At 40.0% G+C, this 23,733-nt stretch overlaps 1 protein-coding gene across 2 annotated transcripts in view; it reads left to right on the top strand.

Annotated features, from left to right (window-relative positions):
* Positions 1 to 1,686: 1,686 nt before the first annotated feature.
* Positions 1,687 to 23,733, top strand: part of GALNT1 (polypeptide N-acetylgalactosaminyltransferase 1) — an 87,191-nt gene continuing 65,144 nt past the window's right edge. For both annotated transcript variants that reach the window (XM_048313045.1, XM_048313037.1), the window contains exon 1: positions 1,687 to 1,905. The gene's annotated coding sequence lies outside the window, so the exon portion shown is untranslated. The remainder of the gene's footprint in view (positions 1,906 to 23,733) is intronic.

Raw genomic sequence — 23,733 nt, 5'->3', positions numbered from 1 at the left:
ATCGCTCGTAGGGTTAAATAAAATAAAAACACCATAGGGTAACTTCAAGTTCTGTTGTGGATAAAGGGCTGGAACCAGTCAGTGACTGAACAGAAAGATCTTTAAAGAGAGAAATAAATGGAAGCACCAGCAAAATTCCCCACAAAATTGTGAGGCATCAGTATGACATGTGTTCAGCATTCACCTAACTTTGCACACTTTTTTTCCTTTCCCTGTTTAAGTTCTATTTTGAATATAGGGTTTCTGCCAAGAAACTTGTTGAAAATGTTTATAATGAGCACAGCATGGTTTTTGGGTTCTGTAAACAAATACCTCTTTAAAGTTATACATCATTTCAGAGACTTAAGATTCACTCGTCAAGGAAACCCAACGTTTTCTCGCTGAAACTTTGTGAGTTAGACTTTCTAAAGGGGACATACAAACTTTGATCTATAAACTTTAAAAAGCTGAATTTAAGATTAGGGAGAAGATAAAACACTTCACAGAATTCAAGTGTCAGAATATATCTTGGAGTGTGTGTGTGTGAAGTAATTGTCTGGTTGTACTGAATAATCTTAGTACACAAATGTGGTTCTAGGGCACATACGTAACATTTTGATGCTTCCTTGCCCAGGGGCCACTGCTAAGAAGAGGCTTTTTTCAACCTCATGACCCAATGCAACGTGTTTCAGCTATGCGTCCCAACAGCGCTGTCGGCGCACCACGTTGACGGCACACAAGCTATGCCAAAGCCAACCGTGGGCCCAGCAAGGAGCTGGGAGCTGCTGCTGACCCCCATCACAAGGCGTAGGAAGGACAAGACGGTGCCACGCGGTCCTCGCTCGTCCCCACCGACCAGACCTACTTTTAAAGCACACGTAAGCGCGGGTGCAGCAGGTGCCAGCGCATCAGGGATGACACAGGAAAACACCACACCTGCTCACCGGCTGCAAACGCTGCACACCACGGAGAGCCGCAACCCGGCTGGCAGCCACGCACCCACAGCCCGCAGGGCCGCGCTCGAAGCACCGCGCGGCCCCCTCAGCCAGGGACCCCCGGGTCGATACGTGTTGCACTAGAACCCGCCAAAGCCGGCAGCCGCCCTCGCCCGGGGACCCGCGGGCACCGAGGGCAGCGGCGACCGCCGGCTTTGCTGCACCGGGGCGGGCGGCGGTTCCCGCGGCGGGCATCCGCACGCCCGAGACAGCGCCCCGTGCAGCGACATCCCCGCCACGGCGACCCCCGCACATCCGGGGCAGCGGCGGGGCGGAGCGGGGCCGCGAGGGGCGGTCACCGCCCCTTCCCTGATCCCGCCTCCCCGCGCCGCCGCCGCCGCCGCCGCCGCCGGCGATGGAGACGCGGCGCTGAGCGGGGCTCGGGCGGCAGCGGTGGTGCGCGGGAGAGCGGGTGGGGGCGCTGCCGCCGGCGGCAGCAGCGGGAGCGGCGGAGCGCGGGGCATGCGGAGCGGGCGCCGCCGGGGGGCTGCAGCTGCGGGCTCCGAGGCGCCGAGGGAGGCGGCGGCGGCGGCGGCTGCTCCGCGGGGCTCCGTGTGACCACGCCGCTGCGCCCGGAGCGCGGCTCCCGGCAGCCGCAAGAAGAGGGGGGCCGAGGCGGCGGCGGCGGCGGTGCAGCGCTGCTTCCCCGGCCGCGGAGCGAGGCGGCGAGCGGAGGCGCCGGCTCCCCGTGGCTGTAGCGGCAGCCGCCGGCGGCGCAGCGGCAGCGGCGGCCGCGCCTCAACTTGGTGCGAGGCAGCGGCCGCCGCGACGAGCGGGTGGAGCGCGGCTCGTCCCCGCCGCCGCCCGGAGGATTTACCCTGCGGGACTCTCCTGCTCGGGCGCCCGGTGACAGGCGCGGCAGCGGCGGGGCTGGCGGCGCTCCTCGCCTCGCCCCGACGTCCGCTCGGCAGCGACGGAGAGGAGGGCCGAGGTGAGTGTGGGCTCCGGGCGCCTCGGGTTCCGCTTCCCCCCGCCCCGCTCCCAGCCGTGCTGGGGCTCGGGGGAAGGGAAGCGCCAAGTTCAGGCAGTGCCGGGCTTCTTCCCTCTCCGGCCGCTTGCTGAGGAGCCGCCGCTTCCTCCGAGCGGGGTGACCCCGCCGCGGTGCCCGCTCGGGGGCAGGCGGCGGGGCGGACGGGCACACACAGCCTGCGGCTGCCTTCCGGCGCCTTCCCGAGGTGCTCGTGCCGGGGAAAGGGTCGTGGGGCTGGGGACGTCCTGTTGCTGCTTCCAGGGGTCGGGAGCTGCTGTGTGTCAGCAGCCTCCGGCAGCGTGGCCGTGTGTGTGTGTGCAGGGGGGAGTACCAGGGCTGCATCCCCGGCTCTACCTCTTCACCGCTGTCACATCAAGTTCGTTCAGTTGATGTTTATTACGTAACATGTGACTAATATTCTAGAGTTTATTTTATCTGCTGGGCTCCGGATCAGCCTTATTTTATTGCATTTTAATTCATAAAGCTGAAGAGAGTCGGGGAAGCTCTCATTCTGAGTGGTTGCCTAATGGAACTTGGTTTTCCTGTGTCTTTAGCCGTGTTAACAGAGGGTTACTACCTCCTTCCACTCTAGGAAAGCAGAAGTGCCTGTCTTCTGCCCCCTCCACCTCCGCTCCCCGTTTATTATTAAGTATGGGCAAGTTTCTTTAGGTCACACTTGTTTTTAGTGGATTCTGGAACCTGCCACTTCGTGAACTTAGAGCGTGAGATACTGAAATAGAAACTGATTTTTGTGCAGCAGCTGCTGAGAGAAATAACTTTTATGGCGATGAACAGGAGTGAAACAGCCTCTTCTGTTTATATAAATGGTGTTGGCACTAGATGAACAGTAAACGAACATAGCCAACAGCTGTGCAAACCAAAACTATGTAACTAACCATGTATTATTATGCATTGCTGCTCTCAACTTCACTCGTTTGTAAAGATCATGCTACCCTGAACACTTGGAACACCACAGAATTCGTTTTTCTTGTGAATACAAAGGATTACTTATCTGGAAGAAAGCACTTCACTTTCTAGTGCCAGCTTCATCGTTTTCTGTGACTTGGAATTGTGATGCTGGCCTTTTTTTTTGAGTGGTATTGCTAGCACTTTGAATTTGTTTGCTGCATTTTCTCAGGCTTACCTGTGAAACACGAATGTAAGCCTGAGACAATTATGGTCAGTAGGGAAATTGTGGCAGCATGGTCATCTTCAGAAAAATGATACAGATGTTACTTGGCAAGGACACCACATACAAGCCACCCTTGAGATCAAGGTGATAAGGACAGCACTTGGACTATTACTGGATGATGTCTGTCTGTTCAGAATCGTAAGCTGCATTGAATGAGTATACCTTATTCCTCATGTACCTTGTTCTTATAGGACTAGGGCAATTCAAAGACACTAACGAAAGTCATGAAAAAGCTTTAAAAATACCATGTGACAGTCGTTTCATAGCCTAATGGTGAGGTGGTACTGTTTCACTTTTATACAAAGATTTATTCCTCCCCCCTCATCATTTCAGAGTGGATTTGTTCAAATGAGTTAGGAATAAGTTTTACAGAAAAAGAATGGAAGTAATTTGGAATAAATTTCAATGCCAAATTGCTGCTGTAGGGAAATAGTATCCTGCTGTCCTTTCTTTCTTGCATATGTGTTGATAACCTGTATGTTAGCTATAAACTTGTTAAATATTTTTATTTTTTCTATCACAAAAAGTGTGTAATCTTTGGGCTATGAAAAAAAGTAGCTCCAGAGACACTCATCTAAAAATAAGTTACTTCCAAATACTTAGCTCCTTTGAATGCAATTTACATCATGTTTTGTTCAAGAGACTAGAGACTCTTGACAGATTTTACATTTTATATTTTTAGTGATTTTTTTTTTTCGTTTTAGTGCGCATGGTATCAGACTGTCCATGTAGCACAAAAGTTTGATTCACAGGACCAAAATGGTATGGTCTTTGGCTCTACAGTCTTCCCCAGCCTGTGTCTTTAAGTGTCTTCTCATGGAAGTACAGGGACCATCTCTAGATTCAAGTTGAGCTGTATTGGGAGCTTTCAGTGCTTATAAAGAAAAGGAATAGCCTACAAATTCAAATAAAATTATTTTTGTGTGTAAGATGCATTAAAATACTTTTTAATAGTTGTAGTGGTGCTGTTTAAAATGGTGCTGTTTCATACTTAACCAATCACCTTATTAAGAATTTTGGAGTTCTTTTATCTGTCTTAAATTATAACCAAAATCTGGAAATATGTGGTGCTGTCCTTCAGGCCAAGTTATAGTGGATCTTTTGCATTCCAGTGTTGCTCTTCAGGATCTTGATTTTTAAAGTTTGTTTGGAAGGAGGTGGTTTTGGTGCCCCTCTCCTCCTTTGAAGGGTCAACATGGCGATTTTAGTATTGAAATTTTGTGATGCTGGAGTTTATCTGGAGTTCATCTGGTTGATTAGCTCATGACAGATATAAGAAGTGTTAAAGAAGGCAAGTGTTGGATACTTCTGTTATGGTATGGGTCTTGCACCCAATGCTTAATGGAAGTAGACTTGGATCATTACATGGAATGTTCTTCATCCCAGTCAATTTTTTCTGTCCTATTTGAATATTGACAGATTCTTTATTATAAAGTTGTGCTAGAGATAAGTGAATATTCAATTATGCATTGTATCAAAAAAGTGTATCTCTGGACTGTATACTTCCTGCTTTCACTGAGCAGCATCTTAATTTTTGAGGTGTAAATTATTTCCCTTCTGTTAACATTTAGTCTTCTTATAACCGTGTTTTTTCATGCTTTGTCCTCTGAACTTTTCTGTTTAATTTCTAATTCTTTATCTAATCTAATGCTGCAGCAGCCTTTTTCAGGTCATCATTAAGAATGAAGCACTAGTTTTATATGAAGGCAGTTGTGCTAGTGCTTGCCACTGCTGCTTTTGAATCTTGATACTTTTAATTATCAGCAGCAATGTTCTCATATTGAGCAGAGATCTTCCCCAAGTTCCACAGGGATGCTTGTAATCCTCTTGTTTGTACTAGGCCTACTTAACTTAGGAGGTTGCTAACCATACTAGTAATTATTTAAATTTCAGTGAAACTTCTTCTGCATTTATTAACATTGACTTTTATCTGCCAGTATATTATCTGTACATCATGGTTGATTAGCTTGCAGTTGGTTATATTTTTGGTTTTATGTACTTGACAAATCTATGACTATTAACTTTTCTACTTTCTTTTTCAGCTCATTAATTAGTGCCTTTAAATGTTGCTAGCTTTGATACTTGAAGCATCCTGCTGCTAACCTTTTGCCATGTTGAAATTTGATTACATATTCCTAGTTCAAACTTCCTGTTTCTTAGCTAGGAATAAAATATTTGAAGGAAAATATATTTTCAGTATTTCAGTTATATCTGTAGTGTTGAAATCATGGCTTTTACTCAACTGTTAGCACCAGGTCTATTCCTGACAGAAGAACTCTAAATTTAGCATCTCCAAATAAAATGTTTTAACTGCATGTTTGTCATAAAAGCACTTTGACACCATCTTCCACTAACTCTGGCAAAGCATTTTTCCCCTTTACAGTCTTTCTAGAGAGCTTAATCCATTATGTGAAATCAGCCCATCGTAAAAATCAATGGAATTGATATACTTTTAGCTAATGTATTAAAGAGCAGGCTAACTGCTCTATTATTCACTTTTTGGTTACTTAAATACGGTTTTGCACTATGAAATATGAAGGTTCTTTAGGGTCATTTACTTTTGGCTAAATTGGAAGCCTGTGACTTTGAGCACTGCATAAATGATTTCATGCATGTGCTGTTGTAGTAATTTCCAACTCATGGAGGCATTCTTATCATTGGGTTCACATAAATGTGTTTTTATAACCCACAAAAGACAATTAGCTTGAATTCTAAAGCCCCGGATTGTGCATGTTACTGAGTGATGGTTTGTAGTTCCTTGTAGGAAAAGTGATTTTGATTCCTGCATTCTTTGACCAATAGAACTGAACAGTCAACATGGAAAAGGTGTGTTTAGCTCGTAACCTCAGTTGTCACTGAAAGCCAATGTGCTTGGAGACTTGGTTAGTTTAGAAAAGGTACCCTTGGCAAGCTAGTCTCTGTAGACTGTCTTTTGATACCAGTTACCAACCTTGCTTTTGTGATCCAGGGCTTTATTTTGAAATATTAAAAAACCTTGCCACGGCATTGCTTTTTTTTTTTTCTTCCTCCTTCCTTTAAGCAGTAGGTAACTGTGGTGTGGAGCTTGACTTTTTTTTTTCTTTTTCCCAAAGTATTTCATTTTCATATTGGAGTTGTCAGTTTCATTTCCTTGGAATTAAAAAGTTATCCTCAAGAGGAAGAGCTTCATAATGGTGCGTTTCCATTGGAATCAGCGTTTAATGACCACAGCAACTCTCATTGATAGTTTCAGCTCGTGAGTTGCTCCTCTATTGGCTGACCAGCGTTTAAGAGAAATATTCCGGTAGGGATTTGAGCACTGCTTATGTTGTGTTGCTGTTCTGTGTAATCTGATGGTCCTCAAGACATTTGTGTTTGTTCTCCTGTGAGAAGGTACTGCAAAGAAGAACAGTATAAAGCAGCAGCAGTTTGCTGCTGTGGTAGTTCAGACTCTGGGACAAGCTCATGTACAGCTGGTGTGAAATTCATTCTTAATTAAGGTGGGAAATGTTCTCATACTTTTTTTTTTCTTCTTGTGCCATGCTGGTATCAACTTCTAGAAACTTTACTCTGTTAGAAAACTTATCCAAAAGATAAGCCGGTTCAGTGTTTTGCTGTCTAGTTGATAGACCATTAGCATCCTTTGGAGGCAGAATGTGTGAACTGCTCTTTTGTTGCTTAATTCTCATCTTGCTTTATAAGACTTGGTCCTGTAAATTGCAAGCCAGTGTTATATTGTAAATTTTTTGGAAAAGTTTACTTTGTTTTCACTAGTACTAAGATTGGTTAAGATGTGCCTGTGGTAGAATCTCTAGGAATTATATTTTTTTGATGGGATTTCCTACTGTAGATGAGCTCTTAGCCTTTTTTGTACAAATAATATTTCTTTGTAATGGGATTCAGTACTATTTTCACGTTGAGTTCCAATATATCTTCCTGTAACAGAGTTCCCGAGGTGTAAATAAAGTCATACAACAAAATTTGTCATCCTGGTTATGTGGAACAATTGAGTCAGGATGATATTCAGTATCTAAGTTGCTTGTGAAAACTTCTTACAGGCAAGAGAGAGGGTATGTCATGTTCTTTGACTTTTTATTTTTACAGTGCATTAGAATAGACTCCGGAGTTTCAGCTGGTGCTTCCTGTCAGCCACAGGAATGATGATAATAACAGCGCGCATAAATATCTCACAATAAGTAGCTCGACAGGAGGCAGGAATACTGGTCTGATTTTACAGGCATCACATGACAAAGGCCAACAGAACCTGAAGAACTTGAATCCCAATCTATTTATTTTTCCATAGCCATGGGTCATTTTTATCTTCTCTCTTTTTCATGCCTTTTAAACCTACACTCAGTATGCTGGCAGTGCTTTATTGCATATTGATAACCAGAATTATGCTGAAAATTAAAGGGAAAGTGATAATGTCAGGATTCTTCCAGGGAGAGGGAAACAAGTTTTGGTGTTGGACTTTTGGTTTTGCTTTTTTTTCTAAAAAAGCTTTGGTGTTTTGTTTTGTTTGTTTTGTTTTGGGTTTTTTTGTTTGTTTTTCAGATATCTGTGAGGAACAGACCAGGGGATGGAAATACTGGTAACAGGTTGGAATCAATTGTCGGTATATATAGAGAGATTTGAAAGTGCTTATTACATACCTGCATGGTGAAGCTGACTGAAAAACAGAATGAAAAATTGATCAAATTACCATGGATGTCTATAAAGACAAAGAGGTATTTAGTATTGGTCTGAATCACAGGATATGCTGAGTTGGAAGGGACCCACAAGGATCTTTAAGTCCAACTCCTGCCCCTGCACAGGACCATCCCCAAGAGTCACACCATGTGCCTGAGAGCAGTGTCCAAACTCTTCCTGAACCTTGTCAGGCTTGGTGCTGTGACCACTCCCCAGGGGATCCCAGGCACTTCCAGTGCCTGACCACTCTCTGTGTCAAGAACCTTTTCCTGATATCCAACCTAAACCTCCCCTGACACAACTTCAGGCCATTCCCTCGGGTCCTGTTGTGGTCACCACAGAGAAGAGATCAGTGCCTGCTTTTCCTCTTCACCTCATGAGGAAGTTGTAGCTGCAAGGAGGTCTCCCCTCAGTCTCCTCTTCTCCAGGCTGAACAGACCAAGTGACCTCAGCCACTCCTCATTCAGCTTCCCCTCAAGGCTCTTCACCATCTTTGTTGCCTTCCTTTGGACATTCTCTAATAGTTTAATGTCTTTCCCATACTGTGGCGCCCAAAACTGCACACAATGTTCAAGGTGAGGCTGCCCTGTGCAGAGAAGAGAGGGACAATCCCCTCCCTTGACCAGGTGTCTCCACAACAGTGTTCAAAAATGACTTTAACTACCATGGCCAGGGTGGGAAAGGACTAAGATCAAGTATAAAGCTGTCTCTCACCCCAACCAAAAGTGGCTAACAAGTAGATGCAATTTCACGAGGTCAGTTCTTAACTTTTCTAGGTGTTACTTTTTAAAAATAAAGAAAACAAACCACATGTACGATAGGCCTCCAAATCTTCTGATGGTCCAAATGCATGTTAGTTGTGGATGAAAAAATAAGATTGATCAAATTGTCTTTTCACTCGGTGACATTCATCAGTTTGATTACCACTATGAATAATTTAGCATTAAGAACAGCCCAGGCTCTTATGTGCATATCCTGTTCATTATGTTTCTGCGTTAAATACATTCAGTTGAGAACATTCACTGATGGAGCACTTTTAAAGTATCTTTAAGGACTCATTTAGGTTAAAATTAAACTAATGGATTTATTTAATTTTCAGTTTCTTATGTACTCGGGGTAATTGGGATTGATACACTTTTCAAACACAGAAGCTGAAACCTAATTTTAGGTGCAAACCCCAGCTTTGACTATTGTTTCCAGACAATACTTCTGTAAGGAATTACTTCAGTTTCGCCTGATTGGAATATTACTTTGGATGTCCAGTCTGTGAGTTTGCCATAAAGAAGTTAAGTATGCATTTTCATGTAACTTGGTTTTTTTTAGATCACTTTGTGGTTTTAAACTCTACTGTCTGTAGTGTCATGTGAATGAATCAAATGTCTGCTATCTTTATCTCTGAAAAACGGTTGAAGACAGCACACCAGAGCAGTCCTGTCCCAAAGAGATACCTGAATAACAGCTCTACTTAGAATAGAAAAGAAAGCCCCTACTCCTGCTGGCAGTGTGTAACTTTGTTCTTCCATTTTCCAATATACTCTTGCAATTTTTTCTTCAGGACTTGCTGATCAGAGGTTTAAGAAAGGTAGGTACTTAAATTAGTAATAGTTTAGTAAACTTGTTTTGTTTTCAGTTTTCAAATTCTGAAGATAGTGTGGACATGTACACATCATACAACAAATATTAAGCTTCCTAATGTGCAGCAGAGGTGCTATGATTAAATACATTTATTTGAAATACATATTTCAAGAAAAAAGAACTCACCCCTTAAGGTCCTCTGCCTGCAAAGAATGGTTATAAAGTTGAAGAACTTTTTCAGGCTGACGTTTCTAAATATTTGATTTTGTGGTTTATTTTTGTGATCTGAAAGTCTCAGAAATGGCATTGAAAAATGTGAAGTTGTTCAATAACTTTAGGGAGTAGGGAAGCACATTACCACCTCCAGGAGCCTTAATGCAGGTTAAAAATACACTCTTTGTACCTTCTTACAGTCTTTGAAAGGCCTTTAGATTCTTATCGGGACTTGTTCCTTGCTCCAGTGCTGTGGGTGTATAAGAAGGGTTACAAATATGATGGGAAAGTCCAGTAAGTTAAACGTACATTTGCTTGAGCCTTAGCTTTAATCTGATTATCTGACCTCTTAGAAGAGCAGCCTGGTAACCTTTTGAAAATGTGGTCTGATATAGTTGTGAAACAACAACTCCAAGCTGCTCGGTGGTCCCTTTCCTTCAGCTTCTGCTGTGGTTTATTTGGGCACTGAAGTGAACAGGGAGAATAATGTGACAGGAAGGGTGCTCAGGAATTCTTCATTCTTTGTCAAGTTCCCTGCTAAAACAGAACAGAGTGGGGCTGCTATGTTAGATGGCATACTTATCAAAAATGTTTTAGTTGATTGGGGCTTTTTTTTTTTTCAGCATCAAATTGGTTTTACATATGGTATCACAGGTTTTATGAACATTGGAATAAAACAGTTTCAAATTATAGTGTATAGTATATATACTTTGAATATATACTATACTATATATAGTATATATTCAAAGTATAGATCAACATCATCCTTAAGGACAGCTTAGGCTACGCAGAGTTCCAGAAGTAAATGATAATCTAGCCTTCAAAACAACTAATGTGATGAGAGCTTAAAATTATTCTTAGTATAGCTTTAGAAAAAGTAGTGTTCAGCATAGGTTTTTTGTGCTCTAAAATTTGTATTTGGTGTTTGGCTGTGAATAGATTCATTGAATTGCTGGGAGCTGCATTAATATTTTACCAAGTCTGAAGTTATGTGTTGGTAGTTAAAATACTACTTGGCTGTACAAAATGTTGAAGAAAAAAGCATGGGTACTGTGACTGTCCAGTAACACTAACAGACTCCTGCAGAAAATATTAAACAATCCATCAACTCTGTAAAAGTGCAGTTGGAAGATAGATACTTAAATATGGTGCACAAGAGCATCCGAGGAAAATCTTAACTTGGATATTTGAAGGATGTGTGGTACAGCCTTTTTTTTTTTTTTTTTTTTTTTTTTGCTATTACGAATTCAAATGCTATTTCATAATATTATTCACATTATTCTGCTGTGGTGTCATGTCATCAAATGAAAAAAAGTGTTAAAAAACCATGAAGAATTCTAGGAGTCTAGTGAGCAAACAGAGCTGGTTAAACATTTTAAAGTAATTAATACATTGTGTATGCAGACTCAGCAAAAAACTTTTTTTCTCTAGCCAAATATACTTGTCAAATCCTATATCTAATTTTGCACTGCAGTTCTAAATCATAAAATCTTTATACCTGCAGTAGTTAATTTAAAAAAAATTACGGTAACCAATGCCCACAGGAAACAAAGTAATCTTGTATATTGAATTTGTTAAATCTTTAAAAAAAGAAACCCTATAAAAACCGTTAAACCAACCCCCTTGTTATTAGACATTATTTATTTTCTTTCCTTTCTTTCTCATGTTTCTTTCTTTTAGTTCCTTTTGGATCTTGCAGAGCTGTCAAATCACAGCTTTTACTCTGTCTTTCCATGTCCAGGAAAACAAATCACTCTTCTGCAAGCAGTTAATGCTTGAAATCTGCTGTGTGCAAGAAACCAATTGACCCAATCTCAACTGGGATCTGATTCATGAAAGTACAACAATATGTCATTTTCTTGCTTTGGATCATATCGAAGCTTTCTTATGCAGTTTTAGACTATCATGACTGTTCATTCTCCCCAAATTGTGCTTTCCCAAACACAGTAAGAACTTCTAAGAGCTTGAAACAATGGTTTCTCTATATTTTGCGGGTGTTATGTATATTTGAGAGGCATCTAAGGACTCCTTTTTTAATCATATTTTCCTCTGTATGGAAAACTTCATAAAACATCTTGGCTTCTGCCAGGAAAACAATGCCTTTTATTTGTGTTTTTTTTCTAGCATACCCCATGTTATTTGCAGTAGAGTTGAATAGCAGTTAGTTGTGGTCACTAATTCGTACTAATCTGCTAGTTTGGGTCACTAGCATTTTTAATCAAAGAATCCACAATGGAGTGGTTTCTAAGGTGAACAGACTTCCTTTATGACCTCTTCTGTGCAGAAGAGTTAATACCATGCACATCAGGCACTCATTTCCAAATCAAATGTTTGACTTTGCAATCTTCATAGCTACATTTTCAACTCTGTGGCTGTAAAAATATTTGAAACCAACTTTCTCACAGCCAATCCATCTTTTATTGCAGAGGTGAATGAAATTATGATTCACAACTGCTTCCGTTGGCAGGGATGAGCTGTGTGGTATGTTTCTATGGAGCAAACCCGAGAAGAATTTCTCATTATTCTAAGAGACTGCTTCTTTATCTGTCACTTGTAGAATGCTGGGTAATTGTTACTTTAAAACTCCCATCAATTATTGTTGTAGCAAACCAGCTTAAGTTTCCATGATTTGTGATTTCTCCATTTCTTCCATTTGTTTGGGTATGTAATTAGTGGTTGGGTGTATCATTAATTTTATGCAGAAGAACATGGTAATGATTCAAGAATGAGAGTGGAGAAATGTATCTGAAGGAAGTCAAAATAGTAGAAATTGCTAGTAATTTGGAGCTTTTGATACATGGTTTCATATGTCTTAGAGATCTGGCTGTTTGAAAGTGAAGCTCAGTGTTTTCCAAAAAATCATCACTTTTCATGTAACTCAAGTATTTAAATTTTTAAAAAAAGGAAATTACCTCAAAGTCAGCTGACTGAGAATGTTCATTTTACTGTACTGGTGCTTGGAGAGTATCCAGAAAAGGTGTAAGGTCTTGAATTTTCTTTTGCGTGTGAGTTTTTGACATAATTTACTAAAGATATTTCAGTGTAGTTTTGAATAACTTAATGAGTCTCTTTATGTTTTAGCAACTTATTAAACTGTTACATAAAAGGTAAACTAGGATATGTCAGGGGAGAGAGACAAGACTTCTTTAAGAGCAAAGTGAAGACTGGCATATTTGAAGTAAATTGAAATGTAATTATCATCAGGCTTCTTGAAGAGGAGATCATCAAAATGGCCCAACTGACAAACACTGTGTTTAAGATTGCCATATCCCAATCTTAGGTTTTGAGGAAAGGAGTTTGGCTGTTTGGTGATGGCTGGAACTGGAGAAGTTTAGCCAGCCTTCTGCATACTTGCTGAAGAATTACCTTCCTTTTCCAGAAGGGATTTGTTTCAGATGGAAGGGTAAAAAGCCAAAAAATATTTATAAAAACTTGAATGTTTATGAAGGAACATAACTGAAAAGTCTCCAAGCTTATGAAGTCGACTGTGTGTAGGCTAGGGAAATTTTAAAACACTTCTGTGTTAAAACTGTGTATATGTCTGAAAATCTTTGTATCCACTGTAAATGAAGGCTTATGGAGGAAATACTGGCTTCTGTTCAACTTCAAAAAGAAAGCTCCTTTGGGAGAGAGGGAAGTTAAAGACAAAATTTTAATACACAAAAAGTGAACACACGAAACGTAAATCTGTTGGCTTTGCCTGCGTATGGATGGATCAAATGTCCAGACTTAAGTGATGGGAGGGGCATTTCCCTGGGTGTACCACCACTGGCTGGGGTTCTGTTCCCTGCCCACAGTTTGTCTGTCTGGTTTCTGATCGTATGTCAAATATGGTGACATCATGCCCTGTGATACTCCTTTTTGTAAAAGCTAATAGTGTTTTTTACTTGAAGCTTGCCCCAGTAAGGCAGCAAAAATAATTTTGGCTGGAGAGGAAGAGTTGCCTTTTTGAGACAGTTTGATCTCCTGCTGTGTTCACCCTCAGCCCTCCATCATTCTTACCCTGTGCTCCTACCACCCTCCTGCTCCAATTTGTAGATGGCTTTTAGTCATACTTGATGGGCAAAAATCCCCAAAATATTAAATTGGCACAATCTGGGAGAAAATTGAAGAAAGGTAACTCTACAGTTATCTGTTGTTTTCTAGCCTGCCAGTTCAGCAGTGAGCCTTACTTTTGACTGGCCAGATGGAATACCTAAACCTTGGAACAAACCCTAGCATCTGATACCTCTTGATGATTTGGTAATTAAGAGGCATAGGGAAGATGTCATAGTATTGTGAGGGGAATGAACATTTTGGAGGTGGAGGAATAAAGGAGAGCTTGTAAGGGGCAGCAGCAACAAGGTGCTGAGGTTATTGCTGTCAGTGGGAGATAAACCCAAAAGTTCTGCTTTCCACAAGGCAGGATAAATTGTTTTAACAAGGGCTGTTTGCAGATAGACTGTAATTTATTTCCAAGCATCAACATTCCATCAGTCATTTTTTTTCAGTGTGCTGCGGCTGGTACTGCAGCTGGTCCTTTTAAATCATAAAAAAAGTATCCAGCTGCTGCTACAGGGGAGTTTTTTAGAAGAGCATAGTGGTAAAAGTTAAACCACTCTGCATTAATGAATGGTTGATCATGTTTCTTCTCCCTGAAACAAAGTTTCCACAGTTTGCGTAGGAACTGTTTGGTCTGAATTTATGGAAAGAGTTAGTTTCATATTTTTTATTCTTAATGGGAACAGTTGAAAGCTGCTTGTAGAAGGGGCAATTAGCTGATAAAGTGGCTATTTTATAAGTGTGACTTCTCCTGTTCCTCTGTTGGAAAACCAAAGAGGAGCACAGGAGAGCAGACTATAGACAAGGTGAGGAGAAGATTAATGTATTGTTCATGCATGTAAAGTATGTAAGCTGATGTAATTAGGAAGAGAGATAACCTAGGTTATTTGCTTTCTGAATTGCATGAGGAAAAGGAAGGAAAGAATCTGAATGTACTGTCTTCGTGCTAATATTTCCTGCACTAAAATTAAAGTGGATACCTTACTCTTACTGAGAAAACTGAGACTTCTTTCTTAACTGTGACAGCTACTTGCACAGAAGAGTGTACGAGAATATTAATAAAGCAACTTTCTGCAGTTCAAAAATTTAATAAAGGAACTTTCAAATTCAGTTGTTGGATATTTAGTTATGACCTTGTTTCTTTGGTGGACATGTGTTCTACACTGTAGTGTCATAGAAACTATTAAGAAAGACTTCTTATATTGCAAATAAAAATATGATATTCTCCACTTTTCTGAATGAATGCTACTAGCTGGTATGATTTTAAAGACTTGACTGTTACTAAAGTGAAATGTTAATGTAAGAATGGACATATTTTTAACATTGTTGTCAGCTATACTTTCATTCCAGTTTTTACCTGAATTATCTGCTTTTTATACACATGATATATAATATTATAACAACTTTCTTGGCATAAACCAGTGTAATCATGAAAAGAGGTAGTTACTTCACACCTTGAAATTAATAAATCCTAAGAAGAAGTGTAGGTTGTCTTAGGATATATTGTAACTATTTTTTCATCTGTTGGTATCTGAATTATATGTTTATGTTGATCTTTCTAACAGGGATTGCACTGCACATTAGCAAAAAAATTCCGAATTGCACGTAACACAAAACATACTGCTACACTCAAATTTCCTGTCATTCTGGTGATGTTCATGAGTCACTGACATACTTTTCAAAGCATTATAAGTAAATCAGTGGGTCACGATATTGGAATACTGTACTGTTGGCTCCTCAGCTTGGAATTATTTCAGTACGTATGTAACTTGTAAATAGTCAAAGGCTAGGCCTCTGCTTTAAAAAAATTGCCCAAAGTCTGATAATGAGACATTGCTTTGTGGAAAACTATTGCAGAAGTAGATTACCTCAAAGAGCAAATATTTGAGATTGAGGAGAATTGAGATTGGATGGTGTGAGTGATGCTACCAAGCATCTTTTAGCAGATAAAAGTAGTTTGCATTGTGTCAGAATTAGAGGCTTTGGCAAGTGTTCGTTGCGAGCTCAAAATAAAGGCAGACAGGTACTGGGCAACATAAAACCTGTAGGAAAAGGAAACAGAAAAGTTGGCAAGAGAGAATAAAATGTAAGTGTGTTGCTCTAGAAGATCACAAAAATATTAAAATGTCTAAATAGTATTTCACTATTTCTTTTGTCAAATAGTGATGTTATGGAGGTAATAGCAAGGTAATTAGTAAAAGAGATGGCAAATCCAGAACTGTTAAGAGAATGTGGAAGTGTTGACTGGGGACAATTTACCTGTTGGCAGGTAAAAGTTTTGACTAGCATGGTTTGCCTGTCTAGCCAATTTCAGACCTTCTTTCTTCCTGCCCCTCTTGAATGGCGAGGGTAAAATTTGCTCTTGACATAGGATTTAGTTTGCGGGAATATACCAGTGGGATCTTTGCAAGATCTGGGATGGGTTTATATGCCCCAGTAAAATATAGAATAGGCACATCCTCTACTTTCATTTACAGCATAGGGCACAACGATATAGTCCTGGGGTGTGTTGGAATAGTGGTTGAGGGGGTGGGAAAGACAGTTTATGTATTTGGATAAGACAATACGTCTCCTGAGCAAAAAGTTACTGGTATTCCAAACCATGGACCATATATAAGAAGTTAGATGTACATGTTCTTTAAATACTTGTAATTTTCTTTTACATTCGTGTGGTGAAGAGAACACTGACTTGTAAGTCTTTTACAAACTTTTTTTGCCATATTCATTCTTGATGAATAAGCAGAATGTCATCACGGTTTGGAAAATCAAATTTAATTTCCCATTCAGTTTGTAATTTTCCCATTAATATGGAAGGTTGATAAGGCTTTTGCTGAAAGGATCATATTTAAGTAATCATATTTTTATTTAGAGTTTATTTAGAACTTGCTTTCTGGAAGAATGCAACACTTTTTGCTACAAATCTAAGAGCAATGCTGACAAATCACTGGTTTGAGCATTCTTGGTTTGTAAAACACTTCAGCTTGCAAAGCAAATACCCATTCTCAGCACTTGCTATTCTTTTGAAGCTGATGAAGCACTTGAGCTACTACTTATAAGTTGGTTCTTCTTAATTTTATATCAAAGTATTTTGAACCTAAACGGTCATCTATCATCATGGAAATCCAGCTCAGGTATTTTGACAAATGGATGGTTTTCTGTTTTGGTGGGAGCCTCACAGGGAGGAAGTTGCAAGCCTGAGGTTTTCAGTTGCAGAGGAAGGTTTTAGAAATGCTGTTTGATCTGGCACTGCTTTCTCTAGTTTACTTAGTAGTGATGAGCTGAATTTGAGTCTTTAAAAAGCATAGTACATATAGCATATGTATATCTTTAAATAGCATATACAAAAAAGACAGTTGATACTTTCCACCTGAGCCAATGTTAAGGAGTCCTTTGCAAAGCATGTAACTTTGTCAAACAGTTGAGCTTAGAGCTGAATGAGTTGGGAGGCTTTGTTTTGGCCTGTCATGAGGTGGGCAGAAGTGTTGAGAGCTCCCTGCTTGCTTTGCTGCATGACAAGTTTAAACATTTTGGGGTAAGTGGTTTAAGACAGTATAGTACTTCCAAGGATTTTTCCCATGTGTCTAAAGGGATAAAAATAATTCAGTGTTGACTGAACAAAAATAGTACAATTTTTTTTTTTTGCGTTTTATTTAACTGTATTTTTGAAAGGTGCCTTCTTTATTTTTGATGCTTCCTGAAACGTTCTATAGCATAGCAGCTCCCACTTATCAAATAAAAAGTTCAGATTTTATTCTTCTGTAAGTCATAGTTCTCAATATCCTGGCCTTCCTTTCAGCATAGCAGGTGCCTAGCCTACTTGTTACACTATTTTATCTTTAGTAATTTTAGTTTTAGGAGCTGATTAGAAACTTAAACATTCTGCATGTTTTCATATTGCTGCCTAGCTTTTGATGTACACTAGGATGAGCTTCTATATAGAAGATTCCTGTTTCATCTCTTTCTGGAATATTCAAGCAAGAATTATTCCTCAACCCTAAATCAGTCAGGTGTTTAGGGAAGCAACTCATGTCTTGCCAGTTATTGAAAATACTTAATGGTCAAATTCATATCTGAATAACTGATGGAGATTTCCAGTAGTGAAAGTTTCTCAGGCCCTGAAGCATTCTGCCAAGTATCAGATTAATAATCCTTTCCTCACGATGTTATGATGTAATTAACAATGTTTGCAGCCCAGCTGCTAAAGAGCTGCTTAAATTGAAGTGGAAAACTGATACAGAATAACTGAAAAACACTGCAGAATCAGAGAAAATAGAAGATACAATTGCCATATAATAGCCATGTTGAGATTTAGTGTAAGAACAGTGGCAACTCTTAAATTTTAAGAGCTAGGTTTTTAGCTTCATGAGTCTACCCGTGCTGCTGAAGTAAAGTCTTTTCCTGGCCATTCTTTCCCTTGCTTAGGCAATTATTGTGAAATAGATTGCAAAAATTTCTCGATTGCAATATATTTCTGTGTTGAATTAGCTCTACTCTGTACTCAACTGTGATGTTGTCAGAAAGGAGTGTGGGGATAGAGCAAATGCTTAGGGACTAGGGGATGTTATTGTGCAGTCCTTGAGCTGCAGTGCTGATTTTCAGCATTCTTGACTTCTTTTTTTTTCACTTGTTTTAAGCATGGTGTATATGTAAACTGCATACCTTATTTCCTGCATCCTGAGGTATCTTTTGGCTTTGTGCTTGTAAAAAGAAAGATGCTGCAAACAGCTGACTGACTCAGCAATTAGTAAATTAAGTGAAATGGGATATTTCTAGGAAGAAACCTGAAGGTTTGCAGCATGATTTGGGAAACCGTGGGCAGGATTGCTGCATTGCCAAAGGCTGCATTAAAACAGCAGTGCTTTTTTTAGAAAAGCTAATTCATTGGGTTATTGTCGCAGTTTCCTCATCCTTGTTTTGACGGTGTTAATAGCTCAGGATTCTGTTTCAACAACCTGAAAGTAGTTACTGACTTTACAAAAAAAGGGACAAGAAAAAAATTAGGATCTGTATTACTAACTGAATCCATTGTTTTGGAAACTTGATAACGTAATGTTTCCTGTGTTCCTCCATGGTAAACAAAACTTCCTGAATTAGGGACCATTATCTCACCTGAAGCCAGGAAAAGTTTGCCTGCTTTATTTTACTTAGAAGAATGGAATATTTTGTTGCTGTTGTTGTTTAAAGTGATCTTCCTACTCTTGCAAGTGAGAAATGATAGTCATTTGTCAGCTCAGCCAAATTTCAGATACTGTTGCAAGCAGCAGAGCTTTGCCTGGAGGCAGATGCATATATCCGAAACTAGAATTTCTGTGGGAGGGTTAGTATTTGTGCATGAAGACATATGCTCAGCCAAGCAGTTTGTTGGTTTGGGTTTATTTTCTCCTGCTGACACTGACAGACAGTCTTACTGAAGAGCTTTAAATCTGGCAGAAGGCAGGAAACTATTCCCTCCTCACTATTTATTTCCCTCACCACAAAATTTTGTTTTTAAATAGAGCATTAATATTTTTAAATAATTGAGTCCCTAGGCCAAACTTTTTTTTTTTTCCCCTGGGGAGGTTCTATGTATTAGTCTGTGCCCTAGGGTAACTTTTTTCTGAAGGTTTACTTTTGTGTACTGTGAACTTAACTGTTCCCTGAGTTAAAGTCCTCCTAATAAGCAATGTGTTATTTTGGACTTTGGAGTTATGATGCTTGTTCACCTCTTAAACTGCTGTCTCTAATAAGGTTTCCATTACTTACTGGGGGCTAATGTTGTAATGTGTGATAATGTAAGGCTTTGTAAAAGCTTGTGGACAAGAATACAATTTTCTCATTTTCCTCTTTGATTAACAAGTGCTAATTACATAGTGCAAGAGACTACTTCCTGTTTGATTTGTGAGAGTTTTTATCATTTCATGTAGTTCCTAAGTCAGTAAATATATAAACAGCCTTTTTTAGCTCTGTATACAGCCACAAATGCTTTAGTTTAGAACTCTAATATTTATATTTCTTCTGTGATGAGGCTACAGAACTGAATAGACAGTAGTCTGTCTCATGCCAGAGTGCTGCAAGAAATGATTTCTCAGTGTCTAAAGAGACATAATTGGATGTGTGGAGCGGTGGTTTTACTTGGGGGATTTTCTACCACTTAGGACTTTGTTTGTTATCTTTGTGAGAAAATATTAATATCATTGAGGTCCTTTGTAAATGTTGAGAAGCATTGTGTAAATGTGATATTTGCTTTTACAAATTTACTGGTTGATTTATTTCAAGTACTGCCTCTTGTGAATGGCAAGTCTTAGGATCTTGCTTAGTTACCTCTCCCTCCCATTTTTCTCACTCTAAGTAATGTGCTATCGTTCCTGCTATAATACTCCATGTGTGTGAGCTTAAAAAATCTAAGCCTTTGACTAGAACAATTCTGTAGTTCCCTTTCTCTGCATATAGGATAGAGTTGCTGTAACTTTATTATCCCACAGTTGTTAACACTTGCGAACTGATTTCTTGGCCCATGGAAGGCTGAGGTTGTGGTCTTTTAAGCAATATTAAAGCAGTATATTTGGATGTCTGTAATTTTGCATCCCTCTGATCATCTCTGAGCTAATGGGAGATATTTGTAATTATTTCACTCTGTAGTTTCATTAGTAATTATCAGTGGAAATGAATAAAATGGGTATGGGGATAACTCATGTACATTTTTTTCCCCTAAACTCTGTTCTCCCATGCCATCCATACCTGTAAGATTTACTACTCTCTGGGTGTTTTGCATCAGATCAGTGAAAGGGAGGTTGCAGATTATTCATTTGAATATTATACCTAGAAGAAAGCCGGAAGCTCTGCTGAAGCCCTCTGCATGCTGTTGAAGAAAGCATTGATCATAGGGCATGCAATTTTACAGAATGTAAAATTTATGAGGGCAGCTGTCATTGATTTTATTGTACCTATGTATTTAGCTGGTTTGTATTCATTATTAAATAGGATTAAATAGGATAGGTTTTTACTCAGTAGGTCTGGAAACTTTTAGTCTTCTTACAGGTTAGGGAAGACTAGAAAATGTTAAAGCACCATCTTTCTCAGCTGAAGGGACCCTCATTGATATGTTTGCCAGTGTTAATGTTATGCACACTTTTTCTAGCAAAGCACAGTATTCTGAAAATGGAAACTGAGCCACATTTGTAAAAACCAAGTGAAGAAATTCGCGTTGTGTACATGACTATGCACATGCACACACATATGTAGGTATCTGGGGTTACTACTGGTTTGTACTGTGGAGGGGCTGATGATTCTGCCTGGTTGCTGCTGCTTGGTCTAAGGCTGTTGCCATACTTGTGTTTTTTGAGGAAGATGACTACTTGATCTGTTAGAGTAAGTGATAACCTTCTGATGTCTCCTGAGCTTCATGTGACTTGTGGTGAAGAGTTGCTGGTGAAGTCCAAAGTCACTGCTCTTTACACAGCAAATGTGTTGTCTGTAGTGTCAGGCATGTGCATCTGCTGCTGGTCCCACCTGAACTCATCCAAGCAAGGGGTGAAAGGACAAGACTGGAGTTGAAATTGGATAGGAAGTTGGAGTTTTTAGGGCAAAGTACAGCTCAGTCTTTATGTTTTCATAGCCTATTACAACAGAAGCATTACTGGCAAATGACACTACCCACTCTTTATAAACAAACAATGCAAACAAAAAACTTTAGTTGACGCCAGAATTAATTTTTTTTGGCTTCTGGGTTCCTTCATAGTGAATGTTTGTCAGTCGAGGGAGCTGAGAGGTGTCTAATGTATTTTGCACTGTGGCTCACATCCTCCATACACACCAGCACTGGTTGCTTTGCATACTTGTGAAACAATGAGGGTAGTGTTTCCTGGCGGCTGAAGAGAAGGTGCAGAGGGTGTCTGCCAGCTCGCAGCAGTCAACACACAACTCTTTGTTGATAGTCCCACTGGAGATGAGCATGCCTGGATTGATGCTCTGTGCTCCTACTTAAGGCTGATGTAAGTTAATGCTATCAAAATAAACTGGTTTTGCTGATTGCCTTACTAATGTTTTTGAGTCATGATAGTTAAGAAAGATTTCTGTCATCTTTACAAACCTGCAGTGCTTCTCCTTATTTGTGAATAATTTGGGTTTTTGTCTTTCTGGAGAGCAGTTGTGAGGTTATGAAAGATAGCTTGCTTTTTTTTTTTTTTGAGTTGAACAATTCTGTGTAGGTAGCTTGAATTATGAAAAAGCCATTTCTTACAGTCCAAAGAGATTTAGTAGTGATGCTGAATATGACAGTAGACACTTCACTGGTGAGAGCAGTAGACTGTCTTGTATTTTTTATTTTTTCGTGGTGCTTTCTAGCCATGTAGTACTCTCAAGTAACATGAAAATGAGCTTTTCAGTAGTCTTGATTTGGGGGTACAGGTTGGGGTGCACTTCTAAAAATATTTACTTCAAAATACCTCTATGTGTTCAATCACTCTTGGTCTCTTTCATACACTGCTTGTGTTGGCTTGTGTTGCTTTGGGTCCCTGTCCCCATGGGCAGCAGGAGGCCTGTGAGAGGAAGGTGCTCCTGCATTGTTTGCATGGCTGTGTGTGCCAGAGTCATTGCTTGGTTGGTGAACAACCTGTCAGTGAAGGCCAAGAAAAGTAATGACATACGCTTTAGATGTCAGTCTGATCAAAGCAAGTCTTACCTTGACAGATTTTTTCCTAAGTTTTGGGGAGATGATATGATAGCAGTGTGTACTTAACAGTTGTTAAACATAATACCTCTCTTTATGGTTTTGCTGATTCTATTATAAATGATGCCTATAAATCTTTTTTGTTTCAGACAAGTTGCATGCAGGGAAAAAAAATATCTTTGGATTGTCTCCATTAAGAAAGATTTATTCAAATGATTTTTTTTTTCCCTTGCTGCCTTTCTGTATAAGATAAAACCATGGAGACTTAAGGAACCAAACTGTGGTTGTTTTGTTGTACACTCTGCATTTTTTATGTATTTTGGTCACTTCAAGAAAACAGGAAGATGATGTGGTTTTCTCAGTGTTACAGATCTGTTTTCTCCAGAGTTTAATGGCAGCCTAATAATTTAATGCTTTTTTGTTCAGTCTCTTGCACTGATTTTTCTGACCTTGTGCAGGGTCATACTGAGCTGGTAGAAAAGTAATTTGATGCAATGGAGTTGGCTTCATACTTTATGGCATGTGCATGATTTTGTGTGTGTGGGGAGGTGTTTCACTGAATACAAAAGAATTTGACTGCACAGACTAGAAAGGTAATGTGTGACTAAAAAATCATACAATCAATCTGTATTATATTTAGGAAGAGGTGAAAGTGGTAAGTGGGGTGTGACAAGTTGGGATAGATATTTCATTGGGCATAGATAGCTCTGCATGATTCTTGCTGTTTTTAATATTAAATGTATCAGAAGGAAGTTCTCTGCATAATACAAATGCAAATATTGAGACTATTCAGTATAGACAGTTGCTTGAAAATGAGACAGTTATATTTTGCAATCTACAAACACTGTGGCTGTGAATCTGGTCAGCATATTAGAGCAACTGACTAAAATTTGTTTAGGTTTAAAAAAGTTTCAAATAATCCTTTCTTCATTTTCAAGTGGTTTGGCTGTGATAGAATTAATTTTCTTCTTAGTAGCTGGTACAGAGCTGTGTTTTGGATTCAGTATGAGAATGATGTTGGTAACACACTGATGTTTTAGTTGTTGCTAAGTAGGACTTACTCCAAGTCAAGGAATTTTTAGTGCCTCATGCTCTTTGCGTGTGCAAAAAGCAGGGAGGGAGCATGGCCAGGACAGCTGACCCAAACTGACCGAAGGGATGTTCCATACCATAGGACATCGTACTCAGTATATAAGCAGGAGGTGGGGGGATGGGGAATTGGCCTGGGGTACAAATACAGGTTGTGTGGGGAGTGGTTTTGTTGATGGATGAGAAGCTCAACATGACCCAGCCATGTGCACTCACAGCCCAGAGAGCCAAACGTGTCCTGGGCTGCATCCAAAGCAGTGTGGGCAGCAGGGAGAGGGAGGGGATTCTGCCCCTCTGCTCTGGTGAGACCCCACTGGAGCTCTGCATCCAGCTCTGGGGTCCCCAGCAAGGAAAAAGTGCACCT

This window comes from Corvus hawaiiensis, chromosome 1 (genome assembly GCF_020740725.1).
Source record: "Corvus hawaiiensis isolate bCorHaw1 chromosome 1, bCorHaw1.pri.cur, whole genome shotgun sequence".
NCBI classification, from domain to species: domain Eukaryota; kingdom Metazoa; phylum Chordata; class Aves; order Passeriformes; family Corvidae; genus Corvus; species Corvus hawaiiensis.
Note: the sequence above shows the minus strand (reverse complement) of the source record. Positions and strands in the feature narration are given on the sequence as shown.